General features: G+C 45.6%; 1 long non-coding RNA gene across 1 annotated transcript; it reads right to left on the bottom strand.

Annotated features, from left to right (window-relative positions):
• Window positions 1–9934: 9934 nt before the first annotated feature.
• On the bottom strand, window positions 9935–16720 carry LOC144784245 (uncharacterized). Its single transcript, XR_013601621.1, has 3 exons — window positions 16289–16720; window positions 13764–13870; window positions 9935–10191 (listed from the first exon to the last, which is right to left on the bottom strand). It is a non-coding gene; the product is annotated as an uncharacterized LOC144784245 (long non-coding RNA).
• Between the last annotated feature and the right edge of the window lie 2993 nt (window positions 16721–19713).

Here is a 19713-nt window from a genome sequence, read left to right as displayed (position 1 = left end):
CCCCAGCATCACAAAATGGATGCTGCTGCCACAGACACAAGTCTGACCTCCTGCTGCTGGACGAAACTCCGGCAGGGGAGGCCTTGACAATAGGTTTCCTGTCCAGGGAGGTGCCAGCACCTCCCCAGACAGGCTGATGTGTATTGGGACAGGGAGGGCTGCATCAGCAGATGCTTTTTGAGACACTGCCTGGGGCACACAAGGTGCTCCATGCATAACCCGGTTCAAACCAGTTGCTGGGGCACTCCAGCCCCAGCTCTGCCGTGAATCTGGACAAAGGAAAAGGGGTGTTACCACCCCCTTCCCAGGTCCACCCATAGGAGGGACCTAGGCAGGTAATCCAGCCCCTTAGCTTAGTATAAGTATAGGAGCTGTGTCCCCAAGACTTTAGATTATCCTGGAAAGAAACTTTGATACAGAACTCTTGGACCTTCGACATTCTATTCTGACTAGAAGATGGAAGACATCTCCCTTGTGGTCAAGGAGTGAACACCCTGTGCAAACAGGCACCACCAGTAACTTGCCGGTCTGCTTTGTCGACGCTCCCGCCGGAACCCGAAGACTCAGCGACACAGGAACTAGACTCTCAGACTTCTCTAGCTCTGATCCACATCCACAGCAAAGCTGAGACCCGTGGCGGACACGAGAGACGTGGGACTGGACACCCTAGACATCCTGCATTTTGCTAAGTGCTCGACTACCGAGGTACCCTCCCAGTTGTGCATTGGGGTACAAGAAGCCCCAGACCCGAGCACCATTTGCACCAAAGCTCAGCCCTCCACACTCCACGAGTGATGCGTGGGGCCTGCTCTTGCATTTCAGCTTGACGCGTCTTCCCAGTTCCTTGCCTGTTGGCTAGTGAGTCCCCTGAAGACTTTTCTTTTAAACTGCTTTCCTAGTTGCTCCAGGCTTGCTCCAGCTTTCCTTCAAAGGAGAAGCGCCACAGACCTTGCTGGTCTGCAACAGAGCCAATCTCAACATCCTGTGTGGGTTGCGGTGGCCAAGGCTTGTTGGGTCCAATCCGGATACCGACACCGCAGTCAACTAGATCCTTTGTGTGTCAGCTCGAATCCAGCGCCTAGTCATCGTCGATGCCTCCTGAACCTCGTGGCTGAAGAGAGAAACTCACCTTCTTCACCTTCAAGCACGCAACATCGCCTGGTTCCTTCCTGGTTCCCTTCTGGTCACTGGCTAGTGACCCAGACTCTGTCACCTCTGCTTTCAGGTACTTCACATCGTCGATCCACCCTTGGATCCACCCGGACTCTTTTCCTCTGGTCGCCTGCAGCACTTCTTTGCAGATCTCTATAGAAAACGACGATGAAACCTGACATCAAAAGGCACCCATGCACCCGACTTCCCTGGGTGAGGCAACACGAGTAGTCCGGTGCTCCCGTGAGTCTTGACTCTCGAAGTGTCCTAGTCTAAAGGGGTTTTGTCGTAGTCCATCCGGAAGTGCCGTTAAACAGTAACTTTGTAACTTCTTCGTTTCCCATTATAAGTCAATGGTAACTCGCGACTGTGTTTAGACACTGCACTCGTCTCCCGTGGGCCTCCTACTTCCTAACCCTTGGTTGTTTAGTGTAGTCCCAGCGATTCTACAGGCCCTAGGCCTGCTGTCTAACTCTCACGTGGTTCTTATACCACTTCCTTAGAATATGGTTTGTGAGGCCCCTAGGGCATAACTGTATCTGTGCAACTTATCGTATGCTAATTGACTAACTTGTGATGTACTTTGACCTCTGACCTCATAAAGAGTGCAGAAGGGTTGTGTTTAGAATAAATACATATATATTTGATATATGCCTTGTGTGGTGTCCTTTCATTTGATATTCAAGGGATTATAATTGGTAAAACAGCTTGCTTCACAGGCTCTCTGAAGTCTTAGCCTATGACTGCTGGTCCATGCTACCACTAGGATAGCTTGTCTATAAGGTTGACTTTACAACCACCATCAATAAGAGTCGATTAGACTGGTGCAAGGTGCCCACTAGAATAGTGGACATCATATGCCAGGCTAACTTCTCACAGTGCTTACGTCTATTCTCAACAGACCCTCAACTATGCAATGCTGCTCCATGCTTGGTTCTAGTCTCAACAGACCCTCAGCTATGCAATGCTGCTCCGTGCTGGCTTCTAGTCTCAACAGACACTCAGCTATGCAATGCTGCATAGTGCTTGTGTCCAGTCTCAACAGACCCTCAGCTATGCAATGCTGCTCCGTGCTGCCTTCTAGCCTCAACAGACTCTCAGCTCTGCAATGCTACAGTGTGCTTGCATCCAGTCTCAACAGACTCTCAGCTATGCAATACTACACCACACTAGCATCCATTCTCAACCGACCCTCAGCTTTGCAATGCTGCACCGCGCTTGCATCCAGTCTCAACAGACCCTCAGCTCTGCAATGCTGCACCGTGCTTGCCTCCAGTCTCAACAGACCCTCAGCTCTGCAATGCTGCACCGTGCTTGTGTACGGTCTCAACAGACCCTCAGCTCTGCAATGCTGCTCCGTGCTTGCCTATGGTCTCAACAGACCCTCAGCTCTGCAATGATGGACTCTGCTAGCATCCAGTCTCAACAGACCCTCAGCTCTGCAATGCTGCACCGTGCTTGCCTCCAGTCTCAACAGACCCTCAGCTCTGCAATGCTGCACCGTGCTTGTGTACGGTCTCAACAGACCCTCAGCTCTGCAATGCTGCTCCGTGCTTGCCTATGGTCTCAACAGACCCTCAGCTCTGCAATGATGCACTCTGCTTGCATCCAGTCTCAACAGACCCTCAGCTCTGCAATGCTGCACCGTGCTTGTGTATGGTCTCAACAGACCCTCAGCTCTGCAATGCTGCTCCGTGCTTGCCTATGGTCTCAACAGACCCTCAGCTCTGCAATGATGCACTCTGCTTGCATCCAGTCTCAACAGACCCTCAGCTCTGCAATCCTGCACCTTGCTTGCGTCCAGTCCCAACAGACCCTCAGCACTGCAGTGCTGCACCGTGCATGCGTCCAGTCTCAACAGACCCTCAGCTCTGCAATGCTGCCGAGTGCTTGCGTCCAGTCTCAACAGACCCTCATCTCTGCAATGCTGCACCATGCTTGCGTCCAGTCTCAACAGACCTTCAGCTTGCAATGCTTCACCATGTTTGCGTCCAGTCTCAACAGACCCTCAGCTCCGCAATGCTGCGCCATGCTTGTGTCCAGTCTCAACAGACCCTCAGCTCCGCAATGCTGCGCCATGCTTGCGTCCAGTCTCAACAGACCCTCATCTCTGCAATGCTGCACCACGCATGTGTCCGGTCTCAACAGACCCTCAGCTCTGCAATGCTCCACTGTGCTTGCGTCCAGTCTCAACAGACCCTCAGCTCTGCAATGATGCTCCGTGTTTGCTTCTAGTCTCAAGAGACCCTCAGCTATGCAATGCTGCATAGTGCTTGTGTCCAGTCTCAACAGAACCTCAGCTCTGCAATGCTGCACCTCACTAGCATCCAGTCTCAACAGACCCTCCGCTATGCAATGCTGCACTGTGCTTGCGTCCAGTCCCAAAAGACCCCCAGCTCTGCAATGCTCCACTGTGCTTGTATCTTGTCTCAACAGACTCTCAGCTATGCAATGCTGCACCACACTAGCATCCAGTCTCAACAGACCCTCAGCTTTGCAATGGTGCACCACGCTTGCATCCAGTCTCAACAGACCCTCAGCTCTGTAATGCTGCACCATGCTTGCCTCCAGTCTCAACAGACACTCAGCTCTGCAAAGCTGCATTGTGCTTGTGTACGGTCTCAACAGACCCTCAACTCTGAAATGCTGCTCCGGCCTTGTGTACGGTCTGCTCTGTGCTGGCTTCTAGTCTCAACAGACCCTCAGCTCTGCAATGCTGTTCCCTGCTTGCTACTAGTCTCAACAGACCCTCAGCTATACAATGCTGCACTCTGCTTGCATACGGTATCAACAGACCCTCAGCTAGACAATGCTGCTCCGTGCTTGTGTCCGGTCTCAACAGACCCTCAGCTCTGCAATGCTGCCCCATGCTTGTATCCAATCTCAACAAACCTTCAGCTTTGCAAAGCTGCACGATGCTTGCATCCAGTCTCAACAGACCCTCAGCTCTGCAGTGCTGCACCGTGCATGCATCCAGTCCCAACAGACCCTCAGCTCTCCAATGCTGCACTGTGCTTGCATCCAGTCTCAACAGACCCTCAGCTCTGCAATGCTGCACCTTGCTTGCGTCCAGTCCCAACAGACCCTCAGCTCTCCAATGCTGCACTGTGCTTGCATCCAGTCTCAACAGACCCTCAGCTCTGCAATGCTGCACCTTGCTTGCGTCCAGTCCCAACAGACCCTCAGCTCTCCAATGCTGCACTGTGCTTGCATCCAGTCTCAACAGACCCTCAGCTATGCAATGCTGCACCTTGCTTGCGTCCAGTCCCAACAGACCCTCAGCTCTGCAGTGCTGCACCATGCATGCGTCCAGTCTCAACAGACCCTCAGCTCTGTAATGCTGCCCAGTGCTTGCGTCCAGTCTCAACAGACCCTCATCTCTGCAATGCTGCACCATGTTGCGTCCAGTCTCAACAGACCTTCAGCTTGCAATGCTTCACCATTCTTGCGTCCAGTCTCAACAGACCCTCAGCCCTGCAATGCTGCACCATGATTGCGTCCAGTCTCAACAGACCCTCAGCTCCGCAATGCTGCACCATGCTTGCGTCCAGTCTCAACAGACCCTCGGCTCTGCAATGATGCTCCGTGTTTGCGTCCAGTCTTCAACGGACTCTCAGCTCTGAAATGCTGCACGGTGCTTGCTTCTAGTCTCAACAGACCCTCAGCTCTGCAATACTGTACTTTGCTTGCATACGGTCTCAACAGACCCTCAGCTCCGCAATGCTGCACCTTGCTTGCGTCCAGTCTCAACAGACCCTCAGCTCTGCAATGCTGCCAAGTGCTTGCGTCCAGTCTCAACAGACCCTCATCTCTTCAATGCTCCACTGTGCTTGGGTCCAGTCTCAACAGACCCTCGGCTCTTCAATGCTGCACTATGCTTGCGTCCAATCTCAACAGACCCTTAGCCAAGCAATGCTGCACGGTGTTTGTGCCTGGTCTCAACAGACCCTCAGCTCTGCAATTCTGCACCGTGCTTGAATCTAGTCTCAACAGACTCTTAGCTCTGTCATGCTGCACCGTGCTTACCTCCAGTCTCAACAGACCCTCAGCTCTGCAATGCTGCACCATGCTTCATTCTAGTCTCAACAGACCCTCAGCTCTGAGATGCTGCATCGTGCTTGAGTCCAGTCTCAACAGACCCTCAGCTCTACAATGCTGCACCATGCTTGCGTCCAGTCTCAACAGACCCTCAGCTCCGCAATACTGCACCGTGTTTACATCTGGTCTCAACAGACCCTCAGCTCTGAGATGCTGCACTGTGCTTGAGTCTACTCTCAACAGACTCTCAGCTCTGCAATGCTGCACCGTGCTTGCCTCCAGTCTCAACCGACCCTCAGCTCTGCAATGCTGCACCATGCTTGTGTCCAGTCTCAACAGACCCTCCGCTATGCAATGCTGCTCCATGCTTGGTTCTAGTCTCAACCGACCCTCAGCTATGCAATGGTGCTCCGTGCTTGCTTCTAGTCTCAAAAGATCCTCAGTTATGTTATGCTACATAGTACTTGTGTCCAGTCTCAACGGACCCTTGGCTCTTCAATGCTGCACCGCACTAGCATCCAGTCTCAACAGACCCTCAGCTATGCAATGCTACACTCTGCTTGCGTCAAGTCTCAACAGACCCTCAGCTCTGCAATGCTGCTTACTGTACTGAGTTACCTCGTTATGTCATGGGTGCTCACTGAATAGCAATGCTTATTTTTTTCAAAATGACTCCACGTACCTGAGAGGATGGCTCTCAATCTGCATCAAGAATTTTGCACTGAAAATGTACGGTGAGGTTTCAGAGGGGCTCAGGCCATAGCTACTTACCTATCCAGAGCAGTGATCCTTCTCATCCACTCTCCCCATATCCTGGTCCATCATGCTCAGGACTACCTGTAGGCCAGGACCAGCAGCATAATGAAAAGACTGCGATCAGTAGTCACAGCACAGGAGTTGTAGGGTGTGACTGATGCAGACTCAAGAAGGTAGTCTCGCCGAAACAATGTCAGCAACAGAGACCTGTTGTTATTAATATGGCTCACACCAGGGTCAGAGAAAAGCATTAATTGCACAGCATGCTAGTGGCTTCCTTGGTCGCAAGGACTGTAGACCCTTTTTGGCTTGCCACATGGCTGAAGAACTTGGTCTCTTCCAGTGCGGACTGTGCATCTGGAGGCTTTGACACTGTGAACCTGTTGGAGACCACTTCTGGCAGAGAAATGCACTATACTGAATACAGTAACAAGGTACCAGCAGTCCACCCTGCAGCAAAATGCAGGGGTGCAACTCCTGTTGGAGGGACAGGTTTCCACATCCATTCATGCTGTTGCTACATGGGATCTGCCATGATCACACAGCCACAGTGTTTGGCTGGTGAGTCTAAGGCCTTACACCATTTTGGATCCCAAGGCAACATCGTCGGCCAAATTCAACTACTCACATGGGTCCAAAGCTGAGAGAGTCATGATTAACTGAGACCAGAAGCTGACCGATGTCCTCACCATTGCTGAATTGCAAATATTGAACACTGGAAAACGCTCCATTGTAGCCTGAGCAGGAGAGGTTTATTCCAGGGCACTATGGTGTGATGGATCCTTAACCAATATTTTTTTAACACAACACTAAAAAAAGGTGGATTGCAATTTTATGATAGGTGCATATGTAATTTGCTGCTGAAGAGAAGTGATCTTTCTGGGTTTTGTACAAGACCTTAAAGTATTACAATGGGCCACGCCCAGTCTTCTTAGCTGTCTGTAATCTAGCCTATATATTGACTAAAAATCTGGTGGGCTGTAATCACTGCATATCTGTAAAATTGTGGTTCAGACTGAATTTGGCTCTCTTTTTTAAAACGGATCATTTTCAGTGAAGAAATCCCCAAACTGTACTGAAGAGGTTCAGAAGATCCTTACAGGATCGACGGATTGGGACAGAAAATAGGCCTGGCGCCAACATTGAAGTGGGCCCATTTACGAAGTGGGAAGCAAACAAACTGGCCCTCTTTTGTGTATCGAGTAACTGTGAGCTTCCTAAGACTGTTGTCTTGGTGGTCTCCGGGGAGTGAAGAACCGCCAGAATCTGTGCCTGCTGAGGCAATGTGTCTGAGAATGTTAGTCAAATGCAGCAGTGAAAACCACAATATTCTTCCCCCACTAAAAACATACAGCCAGATTCATCAAAGGTAAATCGGCTCGCAAATCTGGCCCTTTGCGAGCGTTATTTTTGCATTTGGGATTCATCATCCCAAATGCAAAAATCGCATTTGTAGAAATCGTACATTTGCGAATAATTGCATTTAAGGAATCTCAATTAGAGATTCCTTAAATGCAATTCATGAACCATTTAAAAATTGCGAATTCGCAATCTGGGGCCGATATTTACCGCGAAGTCTGACTTCGTGGTAAATAGCGAAAACTTAGAAAAATGCACTTTAGTGCATTTTTCTAAGTTGTACGTTACACACACACACATGTCCTTTGGACATGTGTGTGCGCAACACCAGTGTACGTGAGCATTTCAGGGGTGCTACAGGGTGTCCTTTGGACACCCTGGCACCCTTGAAATGGCTTCCTTATTTGCGATTCGCTAATTGCTAATCGCAAATAAGGAATGACTCCCCATTCATTCCTAAGGGCCTTTAGGCCCATAGGAATGAATGGGAAAGCCATTCCTTATTTGCGATTCGCATCGCAATTAGCGAATCGCAAATAAGGAGGCAGTAGAAATCGCTATAATATTTGCGATTTCTACATGAATCTCGTTTTGCGAGTCTTTAATAGCGATTCCTTAATAATCGCTATTAAGGACTCGCAAAACGGGACTTTGATGAATCTGGGGGATGGCGACATTGAGCATGCTTGCTCTTCTACAAACAGGCTGCTATTGGTCCGTTGCCAGTGACTTTGACGCGATTTTAGCATCCAGCCTGCCCTTCCTCTTTTCCAGCTCCTTTCCTCTTCCACGTTTCCATCTCTACTATCCCCTCCTAAGCACGTCAGGTGACTGCATCATCTTAGTCAGGGTTTAAAAATTTGATTTACAGTTACACGCAGTGTTTTGCAGCAGGCAGAGTAACACTCCGAGATGTTTTAGGATTGTTAAACCTTACCACCAGCAGATACCGGCCCGCATATGGGGCACAAAATGGGCCCACACATTCTTCCGTTAGATTTGCCAGTCTGGCATTGCCAGGGAGCCCTGTAGGCCCTTGCACGGTGCACCCCCAAGTCAAAAAGGAAGATCATCCTGGAGTGATTCTGAAGTCATTCGATGACTTCAGCCAGCAATTATCTGGGGAAGTCATCCCAGGCCATCCTGAAGTCTGCCCACAGGGGAAATTATTTAAATGGGATGACTTCTTACTGTAATCACAAAAACTACTCTAGGATGGTTTCCTGATTACGTTAATTAAAAATGCGTGATGATCATTTACTACTCAAGGAATACTAATTGACAACTTCAGGATGAGTGTGAATTACCCCTGGATGATTCGGAAAAACTTCAGGATGGCTGTGTATTACTAGATTATTACATTTAGATAACTTAAAATGATTGTGAACTAGTCTATATTTTTAATATCAACTTTAAAATGCCCTTGGTTACTTCATTATTTTCTACCATCTTCCAAAATATTATGGAATACTTTTGAATGATTTAATGACAACTGTGTGATGAATCTCAATGATTCCATGAAAATGGATGGATAGTTGGAGATTATTTCCAAGTGACTGAATATTAAGTTAGGTTTGGATCATCTTGAGGGTTCTCTGACAGGAGTACTTTCTACGATTGACACATTGCCCATCCAGGGTCCATCAGGAGGAATTTACAAAAACAAACTTGTAAGTATTAACTTGTAGAAGCACCACCGCCTCTTAAAACCAGCAATTGTGTTTGGGTGTAACAAATGTTCATTGTGTGTACAATACAGCTATTTCAAATATAACCAGTAATCAGATCAAGCAATGCTTTTTATTTGGCATATGATTTTGTGCATCTTCACCGTAAAAGGTGGACAGTGATATGAACATGTGTGAAAAGTAGATGCCAGCAAAATGTCATATAGTTTGTATTTAAAAGCAGCCGTGCATCTTGTGACGTTCACCAATAGGGTCTTGAATTTAAGGTACAGTTTAATATACTATGGGCTAGATGTAGGTAAAAAGGATTTACCGTTTCTAAAATACCGAATTTTACCGATTCGGTATTTTAGAATCTGTAAATCCTATGTAGGTAATTATTTGGTAAAAATTACCGAATCATTAAGATTCGGTATTTACCGATTCGGTAATTGCCATTCATTCCTATGGACCTGAAGGCCCATAGGAATGAATGTCAATTACCGAATCGGTAAATACCGATTCAGTAAAATAGGCAAAGGGTCATGGGTGGCAGGGTGTCACTTTGACACCCTGTTGCACCCCTGAATAATGCTAGTGTGCACATGTGGCACACATACATGCCCTAAGGGCATGCATGTCTGCCACATGGCACAGTTGAAAATGCACAAATTTGCATTTTAAAAGGTATTCGTTATTTACCACCAACTAATAGTTGGTGGTAAATAACGAATCCTTAAAGCAAAGGAGCACTCTTTAAAGTGCTTCCTACATGTCATTTACCGATTCAATACCGATTCGGTATTTAACGAATCGGTAAATTTGCCACCTACATCAGAAATGCCTATTACCAGACGGTAACGGCCGATTTCGGCTGTTACCGACCGGTAATAGCCTTCCTACATCTGGCCGTATGTTTTTTTAACTTAGTGACATGCCGTTTGAAATAAAATGGACTTGAATGACGTATTGACACTTAATTTTATTAAGTTAAAACACATACTTCACCCCACAGGAATCCAGGACACCATGCAAGACAATATTAAAGATATGCAAAAATAAAAGTAGTCAGTGAAAACAAGCAACGTTGCTATATGTTTTCAGGTTCAGCATTTTCTGTAATTCGCCTCTAATAGCATTTTTATGGCAAGCTTTTTCTTCATGGATCTGTTGTTTGGAGATTGCCAGCTGTTGGGCTTGTACGCAGGTTTCATAAACTCTGAAAATTGATAAGAGCATAGATAAATAACTTGCTTCTATTAGATGGCCTGCCAAAAACAAAAATCAACAAATGTATTTACAGCCAGCATGATAAGATAGTATAGGATTTTGGGTTCATGAGTGAACTGTAGGTGCAAGAGGAGCACATGCACAATTAAGTCATTTATAGGATTATAGATAACAAAAGAAAATATCTCCCTCTGAACTTAATGAGTGAAAGGTCATAATGTGGCAGTTGCTACACAAGCATTGGCAATGCCAATAGGTCTCTCCAATGCAAGAGCTATTGACTTTTACAATATGTTTTAGCAATGTTGAACACCAGGGTGTCTGATGTTCGGCATGCTAAAGGTTAGTAGAGTAAAGGAGAGGGTGTTGGAATGGAATGTCAAAGTGCAGTGGAGTAGAGTGTTATGGAAGAGTTAAGTGTCATGGAGAGGAGTAGAGTAGAGGTCAGTGTTGTGGAGTGTCGTGGAGTGGATGGACATATAGTTGAGTTGAGCATAGTGTCAGAGCTCAGTAGAGTTTCATAGAGTGGAGGGGCATAGAGTGTCGTGGAGTGATGTAGAGAGTATTTTATAGAGTGGAGTAGAGTGTTGTAGAGTAGAGTGGCATACAGAGGAGTAGCGTGTCAGAGTGGAGTCGATTGCCATAGAATAGAGTGGAGTAGAGTGGCAAAGAGGAAATTGCTTAGCGTCATAGAATTACACTGAGAAGAGTGTTGTGGAGTAGCATAGAGTAGAGTGTCAGTGGTGCAGAGTGTAATGAGGTAGAACATCACAAAGTGCAGTGTCTGAGAGTGGCATGGAGTGAAGTGGCATAAAATACAGTGGTGCAGAGTAGATTGGCATATAGTGCATTGATTTTGAGTAAAGTTGTGTAGAGTGCTTTGCCGTAGTGTAGAGTGCAGTGGCATAGAGTAGAGCGGTGCAGAGTAAATTGCAGTGGCGTAAAATGCAATGGCATAGAGTGGGGTGATTCAGAGTCGAGTAGTGGCGATGATTGAAGTGGCATAGAGCCGAGTGGTGCACGGAGGAGTGCAGTGGCGTAGAGTGCAGTCATGCAGAGTCAAGTTCCAGAGAACAGGTTTGTAGAGTACAAGATCTATGAGTGCAGTCACAGAGTAGAATGTTGTAGAATATAGTGGCATAAAGTGCAGTAGTTCAAAGCAGTTGGCGTAGATGCAGTGGTGTAAGGAGCACGGACAGTAGAGTGATGTAGAAAGCAGTGGTGTACAGTGCAGTGGTTTAAAGTACAGTGACATAGCGTAGATAGCGATGGTGTAGATTGCAGTAGGGTGGCGCAGATACAGTGGCATAGAGTGCAGTGATGTAAGGTGCAGTGGTGCAACGTAGTTGGCATAGGAAGTGGCTTAGGGTGCATTGGTTTTGAGTAAAGTGGTGTACAGTTAATTGGTGTAGAATGCCTTTGCTTAGAGTAGAGTGGCATAAGGTTGAGTGCAGTGGAGTTGATTGCCGCAGACTACAGTGGCATAGAGTGTATTGGTTTTGAGTAAAGTGGTGTAGAGTGCACTAGCATAGAGTGGAGTGGAGTGGCGAACAGTGGAATAGAGTGCCGTAGACAGCAGTGGCAGAGTAGACTGTTTCAGAGTAGAGTGGACTGGAGTAGAGTGAAGTGGAGCAGAGTAGCAGAGAGTGCAGTGGTACAGAGCATACTGTTGTTTAGTGCAGCATTGGCACAGAGCAGTGGCGTAGGGTACAGTTGTGCAGAGTAGAGCAGAGTGGCTCAAAGTGCAGTGATGCAGAGTGGAACAGAGTGGCAAAGAGTGCAGTGACGCAGAGCAGAGTGGCGTAGAGTGCAATGCAGTTGAGTGATTTGGTGCAGAGTAGATTGGCGTAGAGTGCTTTGATTGTAAGTAAAGTGGTGTAGAGTACTTTGGCATACGAGTGCAGTGTTGTAGAGTAGGGTTACAGAGTGAAGTGGCGCAGAGTAGGGTGCAGTGCAGTGGCGAAGAGTGCAGTGGTGCATAGTAGAGTAATATGGAGTAGAGTGCAGTGGCATAGAGTGGAGTGGTATAGAGTAGAGAGGAGAAATGCAGAGAAGAGTGCAATGATGCAGTTTGGAGTGGATTGGCATAGTGTGAAGTAGTACAGAGTAGAGTACAGTGGCATGGAGTGGTGCAGAGTAGGGTGGGGTAACGTGGAGAATGCATATGTTAGAGTACTGCCATTACAGACGACACATATTCAATTTAAATTACAATTACATTTGCACTCACATACAGTTTCACTGATAAACATATACAGAGCACAAACAATGTGTGGAAATGTAATCACCCATTGTGTTAATATGATTGTCAGCACAGTTTAATTTTCGTGTATAAAAAAAAAAAAAAAAAAAAGAACGAACATCATACAGCGTTCCTCAAAGAAACCCCAGTAGCCCGGATGATTGTCATAAATCCTCTCACTTTGAAGTCACAGAAAAAATAAATAAACACTAAGATCCCTGGAAGACACAGCCTGGCACTTGACCTCTGTAGACTACACAGCAAATGTGACAATATAAGAACAAGATTTAAGGGCCTGTGTACAGAAAGCGAGTTTGTGCAAGAATACACACATTAAACAGGGTTTGGGCAACTGGCGGGACAAACTCTAGCTGGCCAGTCTAAAGCAAATAAAGCCAGCAAATGTGAGTTAGAAACCACAAAGCCAATGGTAAGCAACGGGCAGAATGCATTCCAAGGTCAACTTTCTGAATGTCCAAGATGTCTCAAGCAAAGCAGGCAGCGGTGCTGTCTGGTAGACAGCGACATAATGTCCATAGGGTAATGTGCTCTTTCATTTTTGTTCTGTTTGCAAGTGAAGAGGAAAGTGGAGACTCTTACCTCTGCCCATATGATGCCATAGTTTTACATGGTAGCATTTTTAGACACGGCCTCGCTGAATTTTGAACTATAGAGCTCATAGCAGAAAAGAAGAAAGACGGGCTAAAGTACATAAGTAGAAAAGCGAAACCCAATAAAATGCTTTTCCAGAACCAGCAATTGAGGTCAACAAATGACACCTGTGCATACAGAGGATAAACAGTCCCAGCCTCAAGATATGGCTTCTTCAAGATGAGCACCGAGTGAGATTTGATATTAAACTGTCCTTGCATCACGCCTGCCTAGAAAAAAAGGAACTGCTCTGGAACTGGTATTATATGGCAAATAGAAGCCTTCATACAGCTTATATGTCACGGTCTACCAGGCATATTTTGATATAAAGCTGGGAACACAGTGTACCATCACTGCCGTTCCTTCTAACACAGATTTAAGTCCTTTTCATGAGACCAGGAAAGACTTGCTCCTTTGGAAACAAGTGATTGGAAGAGTGGAGAGGGAGAGAGGAGAGAGGAGAGAGTGGAGAGGGAGAGAGGAGAGAGGAGAGAGTGGAGAGAGAGAGAGAGAGAGAGAGAGAGAGAGAAAAAAATACAAAACGGCAAAGATGGAATCCTTTTACAATCTGATTTGCTAGGGGATAACATACGCCAAGCGGTTTTAAGGCTCAAAACAAACATACCATTTATATTACTTTTTTATGCAAACAATACAATAACTTTCACCTGAATGATTGTTGCTAGCTGATCCTTGTGCAATGCTCTGTACAGAACTGGGGCACTTGGTACACAGGAGGGCCATTTGAACCCTTCAGCCGGTGCTGCAGATCAGTCTGCATATAACAACACATCGAATTATCATACACGTCATTATGTATACATAGTGTAAAAAAATAAAAAGCAGTGGTTGTGGATGGAGATTTGACATATATACGGATTATGAGAACAAAATCAGACGGTAAGCATCAAAAATATATATTAGCATTAATCTATCCTTTAACCAGTTTCCTTTTTCAGGAATCACGGTTTCTCAAACATAAACTATTAGTATTACAGGAATACTATCAGAGTCTAAGAGAACAAATATGGTAAGAGTGAAAAATGAAGCAAGTCACCTTATATACTGTAAATGAATCACTATATATTTTAGAGAATGCTGCATTTGTTTCCTCGAATATATCAAAACCAGGTTTCACTACAAATTCAAAACTGCCAACTAATTTTCGTGTATGCCTTTTAACTGTGCTACCATTCAGTAAAGTTTTAAAAGACATCACATTGGTAAACGCAAAGCTGCTCATCATCTATGCAAGTGAGAGGTGGAATACAAAGCGTCAGAGTAGAATGTTGTAGAATATAGTGGGGTAAAGTGCAGTAGTTCAAAGCAGATGGCGTAGATGCAGTGGTGTAAGGAGCACTGACAGTAGAGTGATATAGAAAGCAGTTGTGTACAGTGCAGTGGTTTAAAGTACAGTGATATAGCGTAGACAGCGGTGGTCTGGTTTTAAATGATCAGTCTCACTCACCTTTTAAGTAGTTATTCTCACCTTCTAAGCTTCTCACTTCTGCTTGTATTAATACAGGTTTCTTGTGCTCTCGCCGCAGGCTCCAATCTTCTTCCTTCCTCCTTTGATACTCCTCTGGTACTGAACAGTATATGTATCACTGGAGTTTGATGTGTCTTGGAGGGCCGTTTTCCTCTATAACCAACCCCCCATGTGGTGAACAGTGACAAAGCCAAAAGGCTGGTGATCAATGCCAGACCTTTTGGCTTTGCCATTGCTTGTTTAATATTTTAAATTGTTCAAACCCAGTCATGTCACTTTGTGGCATAGAAGAGACCATCGTAAGGGAGTAGCATCACCGTAGGAGAGTGATTCCAAGTTTCGTTACTATGCAAGGGGAGGCCTACAATTTAGTGATCGAGTGGCCCAAGGGAAGAGATCTGGGGTAGTGGGCCAATTTGGGGTCACTTTTAGTAGCTATTTGCACTGTCTGGATAAGAGTGCATGCTGCTGTTTGCCAGGGGTCCAAGTGAGAATTGGGCTGGGCAAGTGAGTCCTGAACAAACAGTTCTGATGATCGTAGTATATAAAATGTTGAAGTTACCCCCACAGTGCATGGACTATCGTCGTATTAATGTACCAGGCCTGGATTGCAATGTGCAAACACTTTGAAAGGTATAGGAGTAGGGAAAAATAGTGACGAAGAAGAAAGGAAGCACACAGGTGGAAACCATGATAGATATATGCAAGAAGGAAAAACAAAAGGGGAAATAAGGATAGAGAAGTATGAAGGAAAAGATAAATATGTTAGAAAAAGAATGTGAAGAGAACTGGGAAAGCTGAGATTAGGAGTGCAAAAATGGGCTAGAATATAGTGAGAATAAAAAGTGTGAAGAGGAGTAAAGAAAGAGAAGACAGGGAAAAACGATAAAGGAGAGCGGAAGGGAAACCTGGGAAGGAGAATAATGAAATGCAGCTAGAGAGGGTAAAGCCAAACAAAAGAAAAATTGCAGACAGAGCAGAGAGTGAAGGGAGAATAGTAGAAAAGCTCAACAGTGAGACAGATAGTAACCATGCAGTCACGAGTTTTGGCATGCGCACACCATTCCGTGATTCTAGTTAAATCACTAAACTCGGTGCCTACCAAAAATAATATGGAGTGATGTATTTGTGTCTATTACCCATGCGTAGCGCTCCAATACCTTTTGGTCAAGGTCGCGCAAAATGTTTGTGGACATTGCTGAATTTCAGACGCATAGTGTTGCCCTAATCTCGGCGAAAAGTGTGAACATACGCTGCACAGAGCATGATCTGATTCACGATTATACTGTCTGGCAGCCGCATAATGCAGGCTTTTCTTGTATTCAAATTAACCTTAGTTTATGTAACGCTAGAAATAGTGTGCTCGTTTTCAAAATATTCCTATTAACATTGCACGTATATTTCGGAGCAGCCTCCCATGTGCCCATGTGCTTAAATTAAAGTACGATCGTTTTCTCCTTAACCTGAATTGTTACCTCGTCCATAAAACCAGAGGGCAAAGGTCAACTCTGTACTGAACTCCCTGTTGTTTTCACCCATGAATGACTCGCTGCACTGGTACAAAGGTTACAATGCAAATACAAGACGGACCTTGCATTAATATCCCACCCCGCTTCGCACCATAACTAGGCCTTGTAAGTATTCACCAGCTGGGAGGCTTGGATTCCCGTGTTTCCTCCACTGGCAGACCAAACATTTTCTTACCGGACATCTTGGAATCTGCCGCAGTGACACAGAGATGGGAAGTAAAGTCAGGTTAGTAGTACATTTCGCCAATACTACCTGATGTATACTTGCCCACTCTCTGTTTCACTGCAGTGATGTGACGCTGATTGAGAGTCAGCCTCTCGCATCACCTTTGGCGCCTCATTCTTCAGCCGGCATGATTGCAGTCTCCCGCCATTGAAAGCGAAGTTGAGGAAGAAGCCCATAGTGTAAAGGTGGGAAGCCATAAAAAACACTCTACTAAAAACAAATACGGACAAGGTTCAGCAATGCAGCTCCCTTCCACGCTCCTGCTAACACACATACACGGCATCGGTAATCAATAGTAGGTGGCTCCGCACGGCAGCACTTAATTTCCCCTCGCCTCGCTGGTCTTTCTTGCTTTAAGACCCACTTCCGGTTGAGGCTAACTTCCGGTTTGAAGAACTTGAAATTGAAAGAGGACAAAAGTAGTCCCCCTCACCCCCCGCCCCCCTTAATGTTTAGCTCAGCTTCATCGATACCTCCAAATTGTGGCAATGCACAAGTGTCCGATCCCATAAACACACAATTCTAATTTGTTTTCAGAATTAAGTTGGCTCTTTTTTCTGCTTGTAAAAAAAACTTTAATTCCCCAACTTTATGAGAATTTGGTTCTCACAAATACTCAATAGTGTTAGAGTCACAAAAATTGAGATCGTGCTGGCAGCATCGACGAAGGAAACATTAGACATTCTCCTGCATGCCAATAAACATGGTTCTGGAGGGAGACGTCTGATTTTTTAAGCCAATGCCTCTCCTTCAATAGACATGTACGTGTGAAATACATTCTCCCAATTTTTTCTTTTTAAATCACCCTCTTTCGTCTTCTAAAATGTTGTAATGTGTGCATTCTTCCTTCACTAATTTGCCATTGTAATGCCAAAAGAAATAGACAGGACCATCAATCAAGCTTTAAAAAATACAACGTTTATTTAGGAAGAGAAGATTTAGCATCTCTAAATAAACTATTATTCACCAACAAATGATACTTGCCATGAATGAAAGCACAGGAACAACATATTCCTAACAATGTATTCTTCAACTAGTGTACAATAATTTGCATAAAAAAGAAAATATTGCACCAAGCCTAAAACAAGCCTACCTATCTTTATAGACTTCATGTAATAAAGGGATGCCTCTTTTATTATCTCCATTCCAAATATGTTTTACAACTGGTGCTGCATTATATATGAGGCACATTTTCCTGAATTGCTCTAAGCGCACCTTAACCCCTTCCACGCTCATGACGAGCTGGGCTCGTCATGAGGTAGCCTCCTCGCCCGCTCGTCATGTAAAGTGCGGTTTTAAAAATCTCAGCGTGCGAGCGGAATTCCGCCTGCACGCATGCGGTTAAACAAGCACTGGCATAGCCAATAGGTCCCGCCTTAGGGGCCTTATAAGTGTTTAGCCAGAGCTATTGACTTCGCCAAGGTCTATAAGCTGTGCTGTAGAGAAGTGTGGCTGCTGTGCAGCATGCTGAAAAGTTTTAATAAAAAAGTGTCGGAAGCATTTTTGTTACTTTATATATGACCAAGAAGGCATTATGCACAACTGAACAACCATATTAAAAGAAGTATTTACAATTAAAAAAAATCCTCCGTTTTCTTTTGTTCTTGCAATGCTGGCAACTTGTTTCTACCTATTCCAATGGTTCTTTGTTAAAGCTTTTTTTGAGGGGGCATAACCAATCCGAGGGTGCAGGTTGGGAACTAGTGCCTGTATTATAAAACTAGCAGCGGACAGACGCAAGGGGAGAATCAACAGATGCCAGATTCCGAGAGCAGCCTGAGGTGGTGCTGAGGTGCTGGTGACTGGTGCGGAGACGATGCTGAGGTGATGCTGAATAATACTCCGGTCTTGCTGAGTGATAATGATGTGGTGGTGTACTAGTGCACGGGCGATGCTGAGTGATGCTGTGGTGGTGCTGAGTGATGCTGTGGTGGTGCTGAGTCATGCTGTGGTGGTGCTGAGTCATGCTGTGGTGGTGCTGAGTCATGCTGTGGTGGTGCTGAGTCATGCTGTGGTGGTGCTGAGTCATTCTGTGGTAGTGCTGAGTGATTCTGTGGTGGTGCTGAGTGATCCTGTGGTGGTGCTGAGCGATGCTGTGGCAGTGCTGAGGGATGCTGTGGTGGTGCTGAATGATGCTGAAATTTTTATCCTTCATTAGAACGATGCTGATGCTTTATAAGTGTTGTGTAATTTACGGGAGCTGTAATGTTAATAACATTACATCTCCTGGTAATTAACACAATTTAACAGCTGGAGTAAACTAAGTGGCGTAACGCAAAGTGATGCCCTCTTGCAGAATGTGATGAGTATCCCATGTGTCTATTTAACAAAAAGGAGGACTATGGGCAATATTTATCCAGGTCCAGCATACATGCCCAGAAGTAATTAGAAGCAGAAGGGTATGCAGTTCCTAGCGAACACTGTAGGTAGACTTGCAATTAGTGTGTAGTAGGTCACACACTAAGGGCAGGAGGAAATTTCCTCCTTTCGGAAAAGAGACCTTCACACCCCCCCCCCCCCCCCCCAACAGTGGGGTGTCTTACTTCATCATCGGTTCTGCTCCTAATCGGGTCAGCGCTGCAATACCCGATCGGCGCCCTTGACAGCCACCGAGCTGTGAGGGTCTTTTTTCCAAAATTTCCTCCTGCCCTTAGTGTGTGACCTACTACACACCAATTGCATGTCTACCTAAAGTGTTTGCTAGGAACTGCATACCCTTCTGCTTCTAACTTGCCCCATGTGTCTCCCATGTCTCGCAGATATTCATGGACCTTGGGCTGAATGTAAACACCTGAAGGATTGGGGGCCCCAGAAATATTGGGCCCCCTTCTGCTGCAGGGACCTGTGAAAACGCCCCTGAATAGCAGAAACCATGTTAACGTCAGTTACTCCACAGTGTTAGTAGACATGCATGCAATAATAATGTTGGACCGTAATGCTATGAACTCCACTGCCTTTAATGCCAAATTTTCTGTTCCAGGGTCAATGAGGCCAAGCCAGTCAAGAAGTTAAAATATATTTTAATATCGGGTGCGGGACGGGCAGAGTTAAGTAGGGCAATTAGGCTGACTAAAATTTGCATCGACAAAATTATTAACTTTGTTTAAGAAGCATTCATGAACAGTTTCGTTGAAATGAGTATTTCATGCCCAAAAAAAACCCTATTTCTATTCGGCTCACGAAATAATAATATGCAGATTCCATTGCTTTTTGAAGACAGCTTTTAATTTGTCTTGGTACATGTGGACAAATCAATGTGTTGAACCAGGACAGAGCGACAGATACAATGACAGGTGAGGGAGAGACTGTACCACGGAAAGGAAGAGGTGCAATGAAGGAAGGAGGGAAGGGGGACTTCAGGGTCATAGAGAAAG

Source organism: Lissotriton helveticus, chromosome 10, assembly GCF_964261635.1.
Source record: "Lissotriton helveticus chromosome 10, aLisHel1.1, whole genome shotgun sequence".
NCBI classification, from domain to species: Eukaryota; Metazoa; Chordata; class Amphibia; order Caudata; family Salamandridae; genus Lissotriton; species Lissotriton helveticus.
This window is presented reverse-complemented; position numbering and strand designations above follow the sequence as displayed.